We start from the raw sequence: 18,014 nt of genomic DNA, 5'->3' as shown, positions 1-18,014 counted from the left end.
TATTTTTCATTTTTTAAGGAATCTCCATACTGTTCTCCATAGTGGCTGTATCAATTTACATTCCCACCAACAGTGCAGGAGGGTTCCCTTTTCTCCACACCCTCTCCAGGATTTATTATTTGTAGATTTTTTTTTTTTTTTTTTTTCGGTACGCGGGCCTCTCACTGTTGTGGCCTCTCCCGTTGCGGAGCACAGGCTCCGGACGCGCAGGCTCAGCGGCCACGGCTCACGGGCCCAGCCGCTCCGCGGCATGTGGGATCTTCCCGGACCGGGGCACGAACCCGTGTCCCCTGCATTGGCAGGCGGACTCTCAACCACTGCGCCACCAGGGAAGCCCTATAATATCTTTTTCATGACTTTTTATCATTACCAAATTACTCTGTGACCTTTTATTTGTTTATTTTTTTTGGCTGTGCCGCGTGGCATGTGGGATCTTAGTTCCCCAACCAGGGATGGAACCCGTGACCCCTGCATTGGGAGTGCAGAGTCTTAACCACTGGACCATCTGGGAAGTCCCATACCCTGTGACTTCTTAAAACATTAAATTCCCTATTAATCTTTTATTAATCTTGCTATTCCTACATAGTTTGTTTGTATTTCCCTGGTAAATTACTGCCCATTCCTTTATTTTCAACCCATTATGTATAGTTTCTATTTCACCATGTCCACAGCTACTACCACACGTAACTTAGAACTCTACCGAACTGTAAACCTGAATCCGCCTTGATTGTATTTCTCTCAGCAAAGGAGATGTTGGGCTGTCAACCTCACCTTCTCTGTGTACTGATACTGAGCTCTGTTATGGGAAAAACTGAGAAACCTGTGTCCCATGACTTTCTGTGCTTCAGCAATGCACTTATTGGACTGTAAGAAGAACATAGTAAGCGTAGTATTCTTTCCAGCTGAAGCCTGTGCAAAGTTTGATGCCACTAGAGAGAAAGAAGATTCTCTGTCTAACCCCGTGACTTGGACACTTGGATTCTGAGTCATTTTTTAAGGGGCACCAAGGTGGGTCCAGATGTGCCCCGCCCAGGTACAGCCCACATCAGTCCTACGTGCTTCTGATTTTGTGGTTATTGCACAAATATAGCCTCCAGAAATGAGCGGAGCTTCCTGGTACCACAGATATTTCTGAAAGGCTCCTTTTGTTTCTGGAGTGCACTAGATAGGGAGTGCTCCGTAAACATTCAAACTCCTTGAGAAGAGAGCTGTAAGTTACAGTCTAACATTCAGTATCTCTAACAGGAGGAGACAAACTCCCAAGATTTGAAATGTAAAGACAATGGCAGTTGAATTGGTTAATTCAGTTTGGGGTAATGAATTGGAGCTGACTTTCCTGGTCCCGCCCCCCGCCCCGCCCGCTGGGAAGCGTCCATCTCCTCTGCCAGGACTGGCTGCCCCCCACTCGTCTGTCATCTTGCCCAGTTGTCACCTACACAAAGCCTTTCTTCCTTCTCCTCCAGGCAGCGCTAATGGCTTCTTCCTCTGGCTCCCACAGCCCTTTGTGTGTAAAGCTATATTTAGGACCAAACAAATTGTTCTTGCCCAGGAGGTGATGAGCATCTTGGAGCCCGGGGACTGTGTCCTCATCAGTTTTATACTCCATCTCCTTTTGCTGAGTGGATATTTGAGTCTGTTTTCACATCTCTCTGAACACCTTTTGGTGATTCCCACACTGTCACCAACATAAACTCCAAACTTCACTTGTGTCAAATGCCTCAACCGGTCAGGGTGAGCAAATGTTTACAGCCTCTCCTAAGCGCATTGGGCTCTCTTTACTGTTTGGAACGCACCTCCCAAGCATCAAACCACCCCCTCTGCCTGCTCTGGGTTAACTCTTCCTCATTGTCAAGATTGGTTAGGGGCACACCCTGGGTGTTCCTATCGTATTCTCTGCTTTCTCAGCACGTGAGTTAACACACGGTGTTATCATCGTCTGCCTGTGTGTCTGCTTTATCCCCTAGACTGAAAGATCCTTGAGCAGAGAGCTTGGTACTCAGTAAATATTTGCTGATTGTTTCTTACAAAGTCCATGTAATGTATCAGGAAACTTTGGAGTAGAATAGAAAGAGTTCGTAATCCGAAATTACAAAACTTGTGTTTTCATCCAGGTTCTGTTATTTATGCACGGGGAAGAAAGTAAAATATAAAAGTTTGCCTAACTGTAAGAATATGTTTGCAAAAAGTAGACATGAGCAAAGAGAAACAAGCCCCTGTCAGGAAGCAGGGGCCAAAGTACAAGGACACTGAAAAACGAGAGACAAGTCAGCTTAGCAGCAACTGGGGTTAACAGGATCCAGCAGAAAGGGGCATCCAGTCCTCAGGTCACAATGGCCTGATGACGATGCAGGCCAGGAGGACAGGCCTGTGCCCAGGCAGGGGGTTGCCACCAAGATCTCCCCACGGACAGAAGGAGGAAAGAACTGGTTTTTGGCTTTGGGTAAAAATAAGACATCAAGCCTGAGATTTATTTATTTATGCACAGGTCTGCCCTTCATTCCCTGGTGCAGCCCTTGGAACAAATCCTTGTCAGCCCTGTGGCCTTGCTGCACGGAAGGGAGAGAGTCAGGCTCAGGCTTTGGCAACTCCTGTGACATGAATGCAACGTGACAGCCGCCTGGACTGCTCACCCTGGGCCTAGTCAGCACGGCCCACCTGTGTGTGAGGTGGCAGGTCATTCAAAGTCTTTGAGCCTCAGGAACTTTCTCGGTAAAAATGGGGATAGACATTTACATTATGGATCTCCAACAGTAATCAGCCTTGAACATGTTATAGACGTATAAATCGTTTATGCCTCTGTCCACGCCCCTTCATGGACTTGAACGTACCTCTAGGAGGGCAGGGATGTGTGCTGTGTCCTCTGTGCCACCACTGAGCTGTCCAACCGGGCTGTCACACACAGTGGATGTTTTAAAATAGATTGTATTCTTTGACAAATGTAGAGCCATTTCTCATTAAACCTCTCCTTCTCTCTCTTATGGGTTAGACCCCAAAAGCCCACATTTTTCCTACCTTCCTTGTTAGTGTATTCACTTAAGAGAGATTTGCTGTGTGTCTCTCATCAGTGTCAGGAGCGAGGATGTGCAGACAGAGTAGACTGGCCCCCAGACACAGGGTATGTCAGTGCTGTTTTGCTCATCGTAGTGGCAACGGCTAAGGGTGATGTCTTGCAGGTGATATGGGGCAGCGTATTTTGAGGGCCTGGCCTCGTCTGGGCTTTGATTCAAAAGGCAGAGGGGAGCAGCTCTGGAGTCAGGCTGTGTTCTGTCCATGCTCTGTCTCTCAGCATCTGTGTCACCTGGAGCATGTCACTTGCTAGTGTACTGTCTGCGGGGTGAGAATAACAAAGTGCTTGCTGCATGAGGTTGACGTGGGGAGTCCGTGGGACTAGGCACGGTACCCTAGCCGTGATCAGCATGCAGTGAACGCGAGGTATAACGCGTTCCTTGTTGAGTTCTGACACCAGCGTGTCAAACGGGTGCCACTATCCCTACTGTCCGTGAGAAGAGGACGAACCTTAGTCGGCTTAAATAAACGAAGATGACACTTTTCGTTAAGTGGCTGATTGGGGATTTGAATTCAGTTCTGTCAGGCACCCAGAGAGGGACTCTTTTCTTAGTGCCATGCTGCACTGGAGGTGGTCTCTAAGCTTAGGAAACTTTCTTGTGACCTGTGCTGAGCCAGCTGTCTCTCTTTGCAGACTCCTTGCCTTCAAATCAGCACACACTCTGCCTGCCCCCTTCCTCTTCCCTCCTGCAGGCTTCCCTGCTCTCCAGGGCCAGGCCCTCGGGGAGGGGCTCAGAGCAAGCTCCTGGAGGAGCGGGGAGGGAGGAGGAATTTTCTGGAGAAGCTTCAGGACTCTAAGAAAGAAACACAGCTGGGAAGGACTGGACGGGGAGATGGGGGTGATCGGAGCCCGTAAATTTGCCGTTGCTCAAGTGTTAATTACACAGCCCTGCAACCAGCCACCCTCCCCGTTACTATGCCTCAGAACAGGGCTTTCTGCTATGAGAGATGATAAATTTACTTGTCTTAAGGGTATTTCAAATAGGAACTTCTATTACTTTTAGCCAAAGAAATCTAAACGGTCTTTGGTCTTATCTCCACGTGAATCAATCAAGGTGGCTATGAACGCAGTTAAATCTTCGTGGGAGTTTTAGACACTAGAATTATCATTTCAGACTCAGTAAGAGGTTTATGTAGTGAATTATGGCATTTTGGGTTGGAAGGGCTCTTAAAGATTATTAAGCAAGAGTGTTTACTAAATCTACGTCCATGACTTTCCCAGTTACCTCTTTGTGCAGAATGAATCACTTTCAAAACTCAATGACTTGAGACTTCCCTGGTGGCCCAGTGGTTAAGAATCCACCTGCCAATGCAGAACAACGGGTTCGAGCCCTGGCCCGAGAAGATCCCACATGCCGCGGAGCAACTAAGCCCATGCGCCACAGCTACCGGGCCTGCGCTCTAGAGCCCACGAGCCACAACTGCTGAGCCTGCGAGCCAATTTGATTCAATCAGTTGGAAGTCCTCAGGGGCAGACTGAGGCTTCCCTGAGGAGGAAGAGATCCCCCCTGTGGGCTGCAGAGTCAGCTCCTGCCCGAGAGCTGCCAGCCTGCCCTTCCGGGCCCCCACCATCATGACCTAACTCCTTGCCATAAATCTACATCCTTCCAGTTCTGGTTCTCTCCTGGTGGAACCCTGGTACAATTTTTGTGGATATCTCTCACAATTCAGGGGGATTGACTGAGCACAGCTGCGGTGGTTTTTGCTTGGGACCCCCTCAAGCAAATGCAGTTAGAAGTCATGCAGAAGATATCACTCACGTGTCTGACAGTTGGCTGGGACTCAGCTGGGCATTGACTGGAAAACCTAGACGTGGCCTTGCCGTGTGGTCTGAGCTTCGTCCTAGCACAGCAGCTGGGTTCCCAGAGCGAGTGCCCCAAGAGAACATGGAGAAGGAGCGTGGCTTTTTTGTTTTAAAAGATGTGCAATTTATTTATTTTTCAATATTTTGGCTGCACCCCAAGGCACGTGGGATCTTAGTTCCCTGACGAGGGATTGAACCCATGCCCCCTGCATTGAAAGGGAGAGTCTTAACCACTGGACCACCGGGGAAGCCTCTGGCTTTTTTTTTTTTTTAATGACCTAGTGGTGGAAGTCACAGAGCCTCACTTTTGCCACATTTTATTGGTAAGGCAGCCATAAAGGTCCACACAGGCTCAAGGGGCAATTTTCACCAGTTCATGGTGGAATGAGAAAAACTACAGCCAAACTGATTCACTTTAGAGGATGGTCCTTGATTCTGACGTTAAGTTTTGGGGTTGAAATGTCCTATATGGAATGAAGTGGTAATTATTGTTCTTGATGATTCTTTTTCTAAATGTATTTAGTACACAAAATAAATAGCTGGTGACTTAGGGTCAGTCACCGGGGTCTTGTGAAATTCAGAATCTGGCAGTTTGATTGCATGCACTTTTGCATTCAGTGTTGTGAGGCCTTTTGCAACATTCCCCATTCATTCCTTCTGTGGGCACTCCTGGTGACCTTGGGCTCTCCTCACTGAAAGATTAGCCGTCCTTACTGCTAACAGTCCTTGCTAGTGTAAAGTCCTGACTTACTTCCCTGCTGTAACTTGTACCCTTGATCTTGAATCTTCCCTCTCTATTCACTTAACAGCTTTTCTCCTATGTAACCTGTCGTCACTGCACCATTAACTCTTCCTTTTTTCTAGGTTTAGCTATAATTCCTGTAAGTGTTCTCTGTGGGATCCATCAGTAGATTGGGATCTAGGTGAGCTTCTGTTTCATGGTAGTATTATCTCTACTTTCTATGATTTCAGTATTCTCAATTTATTCATATTGGAATTATGATTTTTAAGGTACTTGCTGGCTAAAAATGTCTATATTCTGCAATTCTGTCTATACACTTCTAGAATCAGTACAATTTGGTAACGCTCTCCTTTAACAGATGATTACCACAGAAAATGTGTTCTTAGCAACACAGAATACAGTGAGCTATAAAACCTCTTCAAAAAAAATCAGGTATGACATAGAGATGGTAAATGTTAAATATGTAATTAATTTAAAATCTACATATAATAAAATGGAAACTTACTTTTTTAAAGTCCTATCCTTGTGCAATTATTTTTACCTTCAATTTGGTACTTTACTTTTATTTCTATTTAATTATTAATATTACTATTGCTATTATTGTTGTTGTTGCTAAGCATCGATGATAATGCATTTCAATCACTAGTTTTTTTAAAAAATTATTTATTTAATTTTTTATTTTTGCTGCGTTGGGTCTTTGTTGCCGCGCACCGCTTTCTCTAGTCACGGTGAGCAGGGGCTACTCTTAGTTGAGGTGCACAGGCTTCTCACTGCAGTGGCTTCTCTTGTGGAGCACGGGCTCTAGGCATGCAGGCTCAGTAGTTGTGGCACGCGGGCTTAGTTGTTCTGCGGCATGTGGGATCTTCCCAGAACAGGGATCGAACCCGAGTCCCCTGCACTGGCAGGCGGACTTTCAACCACTGCACCACCAGGGAAATCCTCATCTCCCTTTTTGAAAGTCAGCTGATTAGCATCCTTGATTCCATCTGCTACCTTAGCTCCCCTTTGCCGCCTAACATAACTTTCACAGGTTGGAGGATTAGGATGCGGTCATCTTTGGGGGCCATTATTCTGCTACCACAGGTATTTAAGAACATCTGTATTGGAGGACCTTGGCACATCAGCAGGACCCCTTCATGCATTGTCAGCAGCAGCCTCCTGGAGCCATTTTCAGCAGCGCCCAGGCTGCCGCCACCGCTGCCTCGCAATCCATTGCATCCACTGCCTCCATCCCCCCTCGAGGCCCCCCATCCCGGCTGCCCGGACCCTCTTCTATCTAGAACCGCGATTATTTTTGGCTCTCCGGGGCCAGTGCGGAGCGGAAAAGTAAAAAGAAAAGAGAGAGAAGGGGCTCGGAAGCGCCGGGCGGGGAGGGGAGAAGGAAGAGAGACTTGGAAACTCGGACTGTAAATAATAAAGAAATTGAAAACAATACGTTAATATACTCTAGCAATAAAAAGCAGGAGCGAAGAAAAAACCTATATATCTCTCTTGTTTCTTAGTTGATTAGAAAGATGTTGTATGTGGATTTAAAAAATTCTCTCGTTTGGAAACTTACAGTTCGATTGATATCTCTATCATAGCACTTACGTATTCTATCAAAATGATTTTTATTTATGTGTCTCTCTCCCCCACTAATAGATATGCTTCTTAGTCATCTTTGAATTCCCTGAAGACAACACAGTGACTAGTATAAAGGAGATACTTTGAAATGATTATATGGAACTGAATGAATTTTATTTATTTTGCAACAATTTCTTGTAATCTCCGTCTTTAACTCTGACAGATGCTTTCCAAAATCCAAGTGCCTTTGCTTTCACAAATTTTGTCTTTCCTTTTATATAACACTTTTTCATCTCACATACACTGGGAAATAAATGATTTCTTTCATTCTATTAAGTGGAAATTCACACAAGAAACACATAAAAATGAAAATAATAATAAAAATTATTTTCAAGGTTTTTAAAAGGAGAATGAAACTCTCTGTGAAGTTTCTTAATATCTGTAACTAGGAATTTTTTGCAAATGCAAAAGGAATTTGGACATTATTTTTCTAGGAAACTTTGGTTCCAGTAACAATGAAGCATTTTTTCAGTAATTTATTCAAAACATTTTTTTATTGAAGTGTAGTTGATTTACAATGTTGTGTTGGTTTCAGGTACACAGCAGTGATTCAGTTATACAGGGTGTATATATATATATTCTTTTTCAGATTCTTTTCCCTTATAGGTTATTATAAAATATTGAGTATAGTTCTCTGTGCTATATAGTAGGTCCTCGTTGGTTATCTATTTTACATATAGTAGTGTGTATATGTTAATCCCAAACTCCTAATTTATCCCTCCCCTGCCTTTCCTCTTTGGTAACCGTAAGTTTGTTTTCTATGTCTGTGGGTCTATTTCTGTTTTGTATATAAGTTCATTTGTATCTTTTTTTTATTATTATTTTTATTTATTTATTTATTTTTTGTCTTCATTAGGTCTTCGTTGCTGCTCATGGGCTTTCTCTAGTTGCAGCGAGCGGGGGCTACTTTTCATTGCGGTGTGCGGGCTTCTCATTGCGGTAGCTTCTCTTGTTGTGGAGCACGGGCTCTAGGCGTGCAGGCTTCAGTAGTTGCAGCACATGGGCTCAGTAGTTGTGGCTCGTGGACTGTAGAGCGCAGGCTCAGTAGGTGTGGCACATGGGCTTAGTTGCCCTGCGGCATGTGGGATCTTCCCAGACCGGAGATTGGACCCACGTCCCCTGCATTGACAGGTGGACTCTTAACCACTGCGCCACCAGGGAAGTCCCTGTATCTTTTTTTTTTTAGATTCCACATGTAAACAATACCATAAGATATTTGTCTTTCTATGACTGGCTTACATCAGTGAACCATTTTTATAATGCATGATCCATGAATGTGAATCAGTTATTCCTAATTATGTGACTTTTCATTGTGTTTATTACATCTGTATCTGTATCAGTACAAATAATCTATCTAATTTTTGGTTGAAGTCAAACTAATATTTATTGCCTTATTCTGTGAATTTGACAATATGCAAACAATGTTCTGAGGAAAAATCTGCTGCTTTTGTTGCTTTTTTTTCTTTGTCATTATTCTCTCTTTGGTTCGCTCATCAAACTCATTCTCAGATCATCCATTAAAACTGATTGGCTAACCTAAAAAGATGGTCTACTTACCATATACTTTTTTTAACCATATTTAATTTTGATACTTTTCCTTAATAGCATTTTCTTTACTGTATACTCTTAACTTCTCGTATAGTGTTCTTTTTGTTGCTGTTGTTTTTGCGGTACGCGGGCCTCTCACTGTTGTGGCCTCTCCAGTTGTGGAGCACAGGCTCCGGACGCGCAGGCCCAGCGGCCATGGCTCACGGGCCCAGCCGCTCCGCGGCACGTGGGATCCTCCCAGACTGGGGCACGAACCCGCGCCCCCCGCGTCGGCAGGCGGACTCCCAACCACTGCGCCACCAGGGAAGCCCTAGTGTTCTTTTCTATTGATTTTTTGGCTCCTGACAATCAACATTCTTTATTCCCATAATCCTTGCCAAAGTAGCAATCCCTCTCCCTTGGGAAAAGCAAGCATAGCCCTGCCTCTAAGTCAAAAGCCTCACGGCTTTTTGTGGACCCAATGAAAACACACAGTCATTATCGCAAAGTTGACTTCTGTTCTTCAGAAGAAAGATGTACCTGTTCCCTGGGATCTGCTGCTGGCTCTGTTACTCTGTGCACAGTGATTTTATATGAGTCACTGGTAACACAGGATCAGTGTGGGAGCTTCTTGGACCAATAATTCTATGATTTCTAGTGATACTATAATTTTGAGATAGAGTGATTAAGTATTGGGATGGTGTTTTCCTCCAGTGTAAAAGAGGGGAGTTAGAGAAGATGCTTCTCCTTTTCATTAACTCATTCTCCGTCATTTATTTCAAAATTAACCCATGAAAACACAGAAAAAAATTATCTATAGTCTCATCGAGGGTGACAGCTATTAGTCATTATTTTTCTAGTTTTTATATAAATTATAAATATGTATATATATAAAGCTTCTCTATGTGTATATCCTTTTTATTTATTTATTTTTTAAATTTTTATTTATTTAGTTAGTTATTTTTGGCTGCGTTGGGTCTTCCTTGCTACGCGTGGGCTTTCTCTAGTTGTGGCGAGCGGGGACTACTCTTCATTGCGTTACACGGACTTATTACCGTGGCTTCTCTTGTTGTGGAGCACGAGCTCTAGGCACACGGGCTTCAGTAGTTATGGCACGTGGGCTCAGTAGTTGTGGCTTGTGGACTCCAGAGCAATTTCAAGTATATATATAATATATATAATATATATAAATTAGAAAGGATGAACATTTTTAAGGCTTTTGATACCAGATGGCAACTGAATAATTTACGTTTTCACTGGCAGTGTATGATGGTGCCCATACCCACCCCCTGCTTTTGCCATCACTGGGCATTCATTTGTTGGTTTCTTTTTAATTTTGATTAATTTAATGGGGAGAAAAACCTTGTAATTGCTTTTGTATCTGCAGTGCATTGATAACTAATAATGTTCCACATATTTTCATATATCTGTGGAACATTTGTATTTGCTCTTGTTAATTTCTCTTATGGTCCTATTACCGTTTTCCTTTTGAGGGTAATCAATCAATAAAAACAGAGTCTAATTGTGTTTATATAAACTACTCTTTAACTTTTTACAACGTTGTTATTCCTGATATACATTTCTACTTTGTTAAGTTTTTTAAAATGCAGAGACATATTTTTATTTTTTGTAGTTAAACCTATCATATTTATCAGTCTTTTTTCTGTGTAAATTTTGCATTTGGAGTGATGCTTAAAAAGTCTTTCTCTACCCCTTGAGAGTGTGAATATGTACCTAAATATTTTTCTAAAGCTTTTTGATTAAAAAAAATTTTTTATAAATTTATTTATTTATTTTTGGCTGCATTGGGTCCTCGTTGTTGGGTCTTCGTTGCAGTGTGTGGGCTTTCTCTAGTTGCAGCAAGCGGGGTCTACTCTAAATTGCGGTGCACGGGCTTCTCATTGCGGTGGCTTCTCTGTTGTGGAGCACGGGCTCTAGGTTCACGGGCTTCAGTAGTTGTGGCACGCGGGCTCAGTATTTGTGGCTCGTGGGCTCTAGAGCGCAGGCTCAGTAGTTGTAGCACCATGGGCTTAGTTGCTCCACGGCATGTGGGATCTTCCCGGACCAGAGCTCTAACCCGTGTCCCCTGCATTGGCAGACAGATTCTCAACCACTGCGCCACCAGGGAAGTCCCAATTTTTAAAAATATTTTAATTCTTTGGCATTTATTCCGCCATCAGAGAGAGGATACAAACTGTTGGTCTGGGCTGGATTGGACCTGTAGTTTGCTCTGCTTGTGTAGTGGGTTTACTGGGTCCCCCCAAAGAGTCTGTTCAAACCCTCACCTGTGAATGTGACCTGGTTTCCAGATGGGATCTTTGCAGATGCTTTCAAGTTTAAATGAGTCATACTGGATTGGGGTGGGCTTATAGAACATGGGAAATGTGGACACGGAAGACACAGAGCTCGGACTGAGGCATCTACAAGCCAAGGGCTGTGGGCTACACCAGACGTCAGGAGGGAGGCAGGTAGCAGATTCTCTCTCAGAGCCCCAGGGAGAACAACCCAGCCTGGCCCCCAACCTGGCATCAGAACTGTGAGAGAGTAAGTTTCTGTTATTTTACGCCACCCAGCTTGTGGTCATTTGTTACCACAGCTTTAGGAAGTTAATACAACTTGGTTCACACAGTGTTTTAAAAATGTTTGAAATGGTCGCCCACAATTGAAAATTGGGAGATTTCCTATAAAAATGCAGATTTCTCTTAAAAGCACCCAAACCGTGAGCCCTCCTGTTAACACGGTCCCTGGCTGACCTCGAACCTGCTTTCTTTGCTCGCCCAATGCCGGATGGGTGGGGGAGATCTACCTTTTTAATTAAAGAAATTTTTTTCTTTTTGTTTTTTAATGGTAAACTTGTCCCAATACCATCTCCTAAGCAAACCTCAGGAGATTAAAAAATGCTGCTTTTGTCATCTACTATATGCTTATCTAGCACTTGAGTCTATTTTGGGGCTTTCTATTCTGATCCTTGAATCTGTTCAAATAGCCTCTCATCAGCACTGCACAGTTGGACTTAATGGGAGTTTAAAAATATAACGTTAAATCTCACTGGGCAAGTAGGTGCTCAAAGTTTCCTTTAGTACGTAAAATTCTATCAGTTAGGATAAGTGAGGTTAATAGAAATAAGTACAGATTCTGCTTAATAGACTTTTAAAAAAAATTTTATTGAGGTATAGTTGACTTACAATGTTGTGTTAATTTCTGTGCAGCAAAGTGACTCAGTTGTACATATACATATATATATTCTTTTTCATATTCTTTTCCATTATAGTTTATCACAGGAGATTGCTTACAGTTCCCTGTGCTATACAGTAGGACCTTGTTGTTTATCCAACCTGTATATAATAGTTTGCATCTGCTAATCCTAAACTCCCAATCCTTCCCTCCCCCACCCCCTCCTCCTCTGCTTAATAGACTGAAAGGTGACCTCACCGACTTAGATAGGTCTTCCCACTGAAAATGTTAGCCATTAGTTTTCTGGCTGTGGATTGCTTTCCCACTACCAATTTCTTTGGTATGAAAAAGATAATTCAAATAAAGAGTCATCTCATTATCATTGCAGTTGTGAATATCATTTGTTGTCTGAAAAAAGTACGTGGCATTAGAATTAGGAAGATATTTGTCAGTCACGTAAACTTCATCAAAATGCATGTGAACATCCTTTTTCCTGTAGCGAAGTGTCACCTTCTTGAAATTTTCTGTGCACAAAGTTTGAATTAATAGCAAAAGGAATACCTGAGGGAATCATGTCTGTAGACTAATTAAAGGTGTGCTTGAAATGATTAATTTATGAAAATGTTCAGAAAAGCCTTGTATTTACATGTTTTTATTTTTATAACTCTTAAATGTGATATAATTACAGATTCACGGGAAATTGTAAAGAAATATAGAGGGAGGTCCTGTGCGCCCTTCCCCCCCCATGTTAATATTTTATAGAACTATAGTGCCATAACTACACCAAGAAACTGCCTTTGGCGCAATCCATAGATTTGTCCTGAGTTCACTGTTAGGTATGCACTCATTTGTGCACGTACGTTTGTGTGTTTATGCAATTTTACAGCATAACCACTGCCGCAATCGATACTAAGCTATGCTGTCACAAGGCTCCCTCCTGTAACCCACACCCATCCTTTCTCCCCTTCTCTGCCCCCTGCAACAACCAATCTGTTCTCTATTTCTATAATTTTCTCATTTCAAGAATGTTATATAAATGGCATCATATAGTACGTAACCTTTAGGGATTGGCAGTTTTCACCCAGCATGATTCCCTGGAGATTCACCCAGGAATGTTCATTCCTTTCTCTTGCGGAGTAGTTTTCCATGGTGTGGAGGCACCCCGGTTTGTTTAATCATTCATCCATTGAAGGGCATTTGGGTGGTTTCCAACTTTGGTCTATTACAAGCTGTGGAAGGCCAGCTGTACCAACATCATTAGTTAAAAAGATTGCCCTTTATCCATCGAATTGCCCTGTACCTTACCAAAAATCAATTGGCCAAACCTATGTGCGTCTACTTCTGGACTCTTTATTCTGTTATATTAATATTTTAAAAATATGGCTAACGGAAAATTTACAATTACGCATTCAATTTCTGTTGCACCATATTGCTCCAGAGCACGGATGATGGCACAGAGGGCTGGCCTTTGGAACTTTCCAGTCAGTCCCTGGCTGCAGGGCCCCCCAGGGGTGCGCATGACCTCCCCGTCGTCCTTTCCAGGGGAGGTGGCTCTCAGGGCTGAGGGCAAACCTCAGATGCTTACAGCAACTCGTGCTGTCAAGGGGGAACTTGGTGGGGCCAGTTCCCCTCTAATCCATCCCTTCTAATCCTCTCACCTTTATATTTTGGTCTCTCTTTTCTTTCTCTCTTTCCTTTGTGCTGTTTAAGTTCTGAGCATTGCAGTTCCTCCTTCCTATTCTGTCCCACACCCCCAATCTGTCTCTCTGTCTGTCTGTCTCTCTCCATTTAGCATGAAGTCTTATTATCTTAATTCATTTTCTCTTCCTTGTGGACCTTAAATTATTTCTTTCTCCCTCGACTTTCTTACCTCTGACATATACACACTGCCAAATGTAAAACAGATAGCTAGTGGGAAGCAGCCGCATAGCACAGGGAGATCAGCTAGGTGCTCTGTCCACCTAGAGGGGTGGGATAGGGAGGGTGGGAGGGAGACGCAAGAGAGAGGGGATATGGGGATATATGTATATGTATGGCTGATTCACTGTGTTATACAGCAGAAACTAACACGCCGTTGTAAAGCAATTATACTCCAATAAAGATGTTAAAAAAAAAAAACCAAAACCTATAGACTTATTCATGATTATCTGGAAGGTCTTGTTATATCCCAATACTACTATTTAGTTTCAGCTTCTGTGTTTGTAATTTTTAATTGAACTGATGCTCAATGATCATTTAAAGTGATACTATTTAACTTCTAATATAGCATTTCTCGAACTGGGCACAGAAGCAGCATTCTAGATTGGCCTGTGAATTCCCAGGGTTTGCAAAAAACTCTAGAATTCTAGAGATTGACAAATTCATTCAACAGTGATTTTAAGCGCTTACTCTGTCAGTCAAATTGTTCCTGTTACTGAAACACCAACATGAACAAGGCCCAGTGTTTGTTCCCAAGGAACTTATGTCCTAAAGGAGGCAGAAGGATGAGAAAGCAATGTTTACAATATGCAGAGGTCATGTCAGGGTGTGGAGGAAACCCTGCAAAGGACCACGAAGGGGGAGCAGCTACTTGGCCTGGGGGGAGTCGAGAAGAGAAGTGGGAGGGCTCCGGGGGAGGTGCTACTAACAGGAGCTGAGAACCGTGCTCTGGCAAGTGGATCCAGATGTGAGCAGGCGCGGCCATGCCAGGTGGAGAGGAGTGTGCAAAGCCAGGGACGCGAAAGGGCCGGGTGCATCGCTATATCGGAGAACTACCAGGGATTGTACTCGGATGGAAATGCGGGCTGGTTGCAGGGGGTAAATTGGGAGGGAAGTTGGAAGAGGGCGTCAAGGGCCAGATTATGAAGGATTTAAGGAGTTTGTAAGTGGTGGGACCCTGATGAATAAGCTTTTTTTTTTTTTATTGGAGTATAGTTAATTCACAATGTTGTGTTAGTTTCAGGTGTACAGCAAAGTGAGTCAGTTATACATACATATATATCTATTTTTTTCATATATATCTATTTTTTTCAGATTCTTTTCCCTTATAGATTATTACAAAATATTGAGTACACTTCCCTTTGCTATACAGTAGGTTATCTATTTTATATATAGTAGTGTCTATATGTTAATCCCAAACTCCTAATTTATCCCTCCCCCTGATGAATAATCTTAAACACAAGACCAGCAGGACCGAAACTGAAACTTTGGAAGATAACACAGAGCAGCATGGAAGATGGATTCTGGGGTCACATTGGGGTCGTGTAGCAAGGGGTTAGGAAGTTATTATTTTATTTGCAAGCATAAGAACACAATAAGAAAGAGAACTAAATATTCCTGTGGGGAATGGGGAGATGGAGGGGTAGGAGGTTGCTAACTGGTGGGACATTAGCAGCACAGAAAGGAGATGTGTTAGGAAGAAAGGAGATGTGTTAGGAAGAAAGGAGCTGCTTCGGGCTGTCTTGGTTTCCAGTCCTCTTTTGGGTCTCTCCACCAAAATTAACTTCATCTGTGACTGACTGCAAGCGCAAAACAACTGCTTACATGAGAACGCTTTTCCATGAACACGGATGGATTTGTCCAGGGCTCCATGGTGGCTCCAGGCCCTCATCTGAGACCGAGCCTCTTTCTATTGTGTTAACTCTGCCCTCCTCGTGGACCAGCTCCACCTTCCTGTGCTTAGGAAGGAGGTCAGAGAGCAGGAGGGATGCCTCCTCCCTTTAAGGACCCCTCCCAGGATTAGCACAGCACACTTATGCTAACCTCATGGGCTAGCTCTTAGCCAGATGGTCACACTTACCTGCAGGCAAAGCTGCACAGCATAGTTTTTATTCTGGACGGCTGTGCACCCAGCTACAATCTAGGGGCTGCATTACTGAGCAGGAGTGGGAAATGAGGAACAAATAGTCTTTATCAAGCCTCTCGGTAGCCTTTACATTAAAAAACAACGGGCCTTGTGCATATCTTGTGATGTTTATCAGAAGGTATTTCATCATTTTTGTTGCAATTGCAAAAATGGATCTTCCTTTCCATCGTATTTCCTAACTTGCTGTTCTTCACTTGATTTGGTGATTGATCTTTATTAATTCTAAAATGAATAAATTTAGTAAATTTTTTTTTTTTTTGGCGGTACGTGGGCCTCTCACCGTTGTGGCCTCTCCCGTTGCGGAGCACAGGCTCCGGACGCGCAGGCTCAGAGGCCATGGCTCACGGGCCCAGCCGCTCCACGGCATGTGGGATCTTCGTGGAACGGGGCACGAACCCGCGTCCCCTGCATCGGCAGGTGGACTCTCAACCACTGCGCCACCAGGGAAGCCCCAAATTTAGTAAATTTTTAGTCACTTCCTTTGGGTTTTCTCTGTATATAAGTCCATCACCAGAAATTAATTCCAATTTGTTATTTCAAATTTTTATATTTTGTATTTCCTTCACTTGCCTGCTTTCACTGGCTAATAACTACAGAACAATTTTAATGATAATCGTGCTATTGGTATCCTTGTTTTTCATTTTAATAGCAGTGACTCTAGTATTTATTCACTGAGCATGTGTGTGCTCTTACATATGTTTAGTTTTATATATTTAGACTTACATATTGAGATTTTTAAAATTTAAGAATGTTGAGTTTTATCAAATGCTTTATAACATCTATAGAGATAATTATATGATTTTTCTCTCAATATGGTAAATTAAAATCTTAATAGTAAGCCATTGCCTCATTCTAGCTGTAAACTTTACTTGATCAAGATGTATTTTTCTTTCACTGTGTTTCTAGATTCTGTCCGATAAGTTTATCAGCTTCATTATTACAATATTGATCTATACGTGAATCTCAATGTTACTTTGCTTCTGCTCATTTATCTGCATTTACAATTCCTCGATCCTGGATGACTTCACCCTTTAAATATTTGTATCTACTGCAGATGCCTACCCTACCTAGTTAATGTTTACCTAACTTAAACCTGTTTAATTCTTTCATATAAGTTAGCCTTTGGTCCTAGGTATGCATTTTGATATTCCTTTTCATTTTTTTTCTGGACTTTTACTCATTGGCGAAAATTGCTGTTAAAAAATTGTAAAGAAAAGCAGTTTCCTCTAAAGAAAACTGAAAGTGAAAAACTACTGGTAGATGTAGCTACTGAGTCCCTGTGAGATGACAGAGGAGGATGGAGGGGCTGTGACTTACTGACCCCCTTACAGTGTGAGGGGGTAGGGAAGAGGTGCCAGCCTACACTCGGAAAGATCCTTATTTATAATAAGGAAAAGGTGGAAAGTCTGGGTGAGAAAGTAACCCAAAGCCACTTACTCAATATCATTGAATTCAATAAAAATTAATAGGACAGATTAGGTTTCATGATCATTTAACATGTAGTAAAAATCAAATTTTAAATGTAATGAGTTATGTTTTATGTTATTAATCTCTAGGAGTAGTACTGGAAACATCGCCATTTATTAACTGTGCAGGAAGATGCTTCCGATATCCCTGGAGTAACAAGGCTCTGATGGGGCAGGCAGGGACCCGTGGAGGCCAACAGCACCCCAGATTTCCAGAGTTTTCCTTGTTCCCGGCTGTTTAGAAGCAGAACACCTCCAGTAGGGCTGGGCCTGGGAATAGTATTCCTGGTAACATTTGAAAGTGATGAAGAGATGGGCCCTCCTGCTGAAGCAACAAAGTATAAATACTGAGCAAATCACACCAATGTAATTAAATAACCTTTAAAAGGTTAAACCGCTGTCCATGTAGTCATAGTCTAAGTTGGCCCATCGCAAGTGGTGGTTAGGAACACAGGACAAATGGCTGCCTGCCGGAGTCTGAGAGGCAGGCAGGGTGAGGTTGAGGTGTGGTTAGGAGAGGCCATTGAGCTGACCTCCAATCTCGTCACAATTAGTTTCTTAGGTGTGCCAGGATCTGACCTGTGCCCTGGGGATAACACAGATTAAAAATGAACTGTTGGGCTTCCCTGGTGGCGCAGTGCTTGAGAGTCCGCCTGCCGATGCAGGAGACGCGGGTTCGTGCCCCGTTTGGGGAGGATCCCACATGCCGCGGAGCGTCTGGGCCCGTGAGCCGTGGCCGCTGAGCCTGCGCGTCCGGAGCCTGTGCTC

At 43.2% G+C, this 18,014-nt stretch overlaps 1 non-coding gene across 1 annotated transcript; it reads right to left on the bottom strand.

The window, feature by feature from the left end:
• Positions 1-438: 438 nt before the first annotated feature.
• On the bottom strand, positions 439-511 carry TRNAG-CCC (transfer RNA glycine (anticodon CCC)). The gene has a single exon. It is a non-coding gene; the product is annotated as a tRNA-Gly (tRNA).
• Between the last annotated feature and the right edge of the window lie 17,503 nt (positions 512-18,014).

Source organism: Lipotes vexillifer, unplaced genomic scaffold, assembly GCF_000442215.2.
Source record: "Lipotes vexillifer unplaced genomic scaffold, Lipotes_vexillifer_v1.1 scaffold564, whole genome shotgun sequence".
Taxonomy (NCBI): Eukaryota; Metazoa; Chordata; class Mammalia; order Artiodactyla; family Lipotidae; genus Lipotes; species Lipotes vexillifer.
Note: the sequence above shows the minus strand (reverse complement) of the source record. Positions and strands in the feature narration are given on the sequence as shown.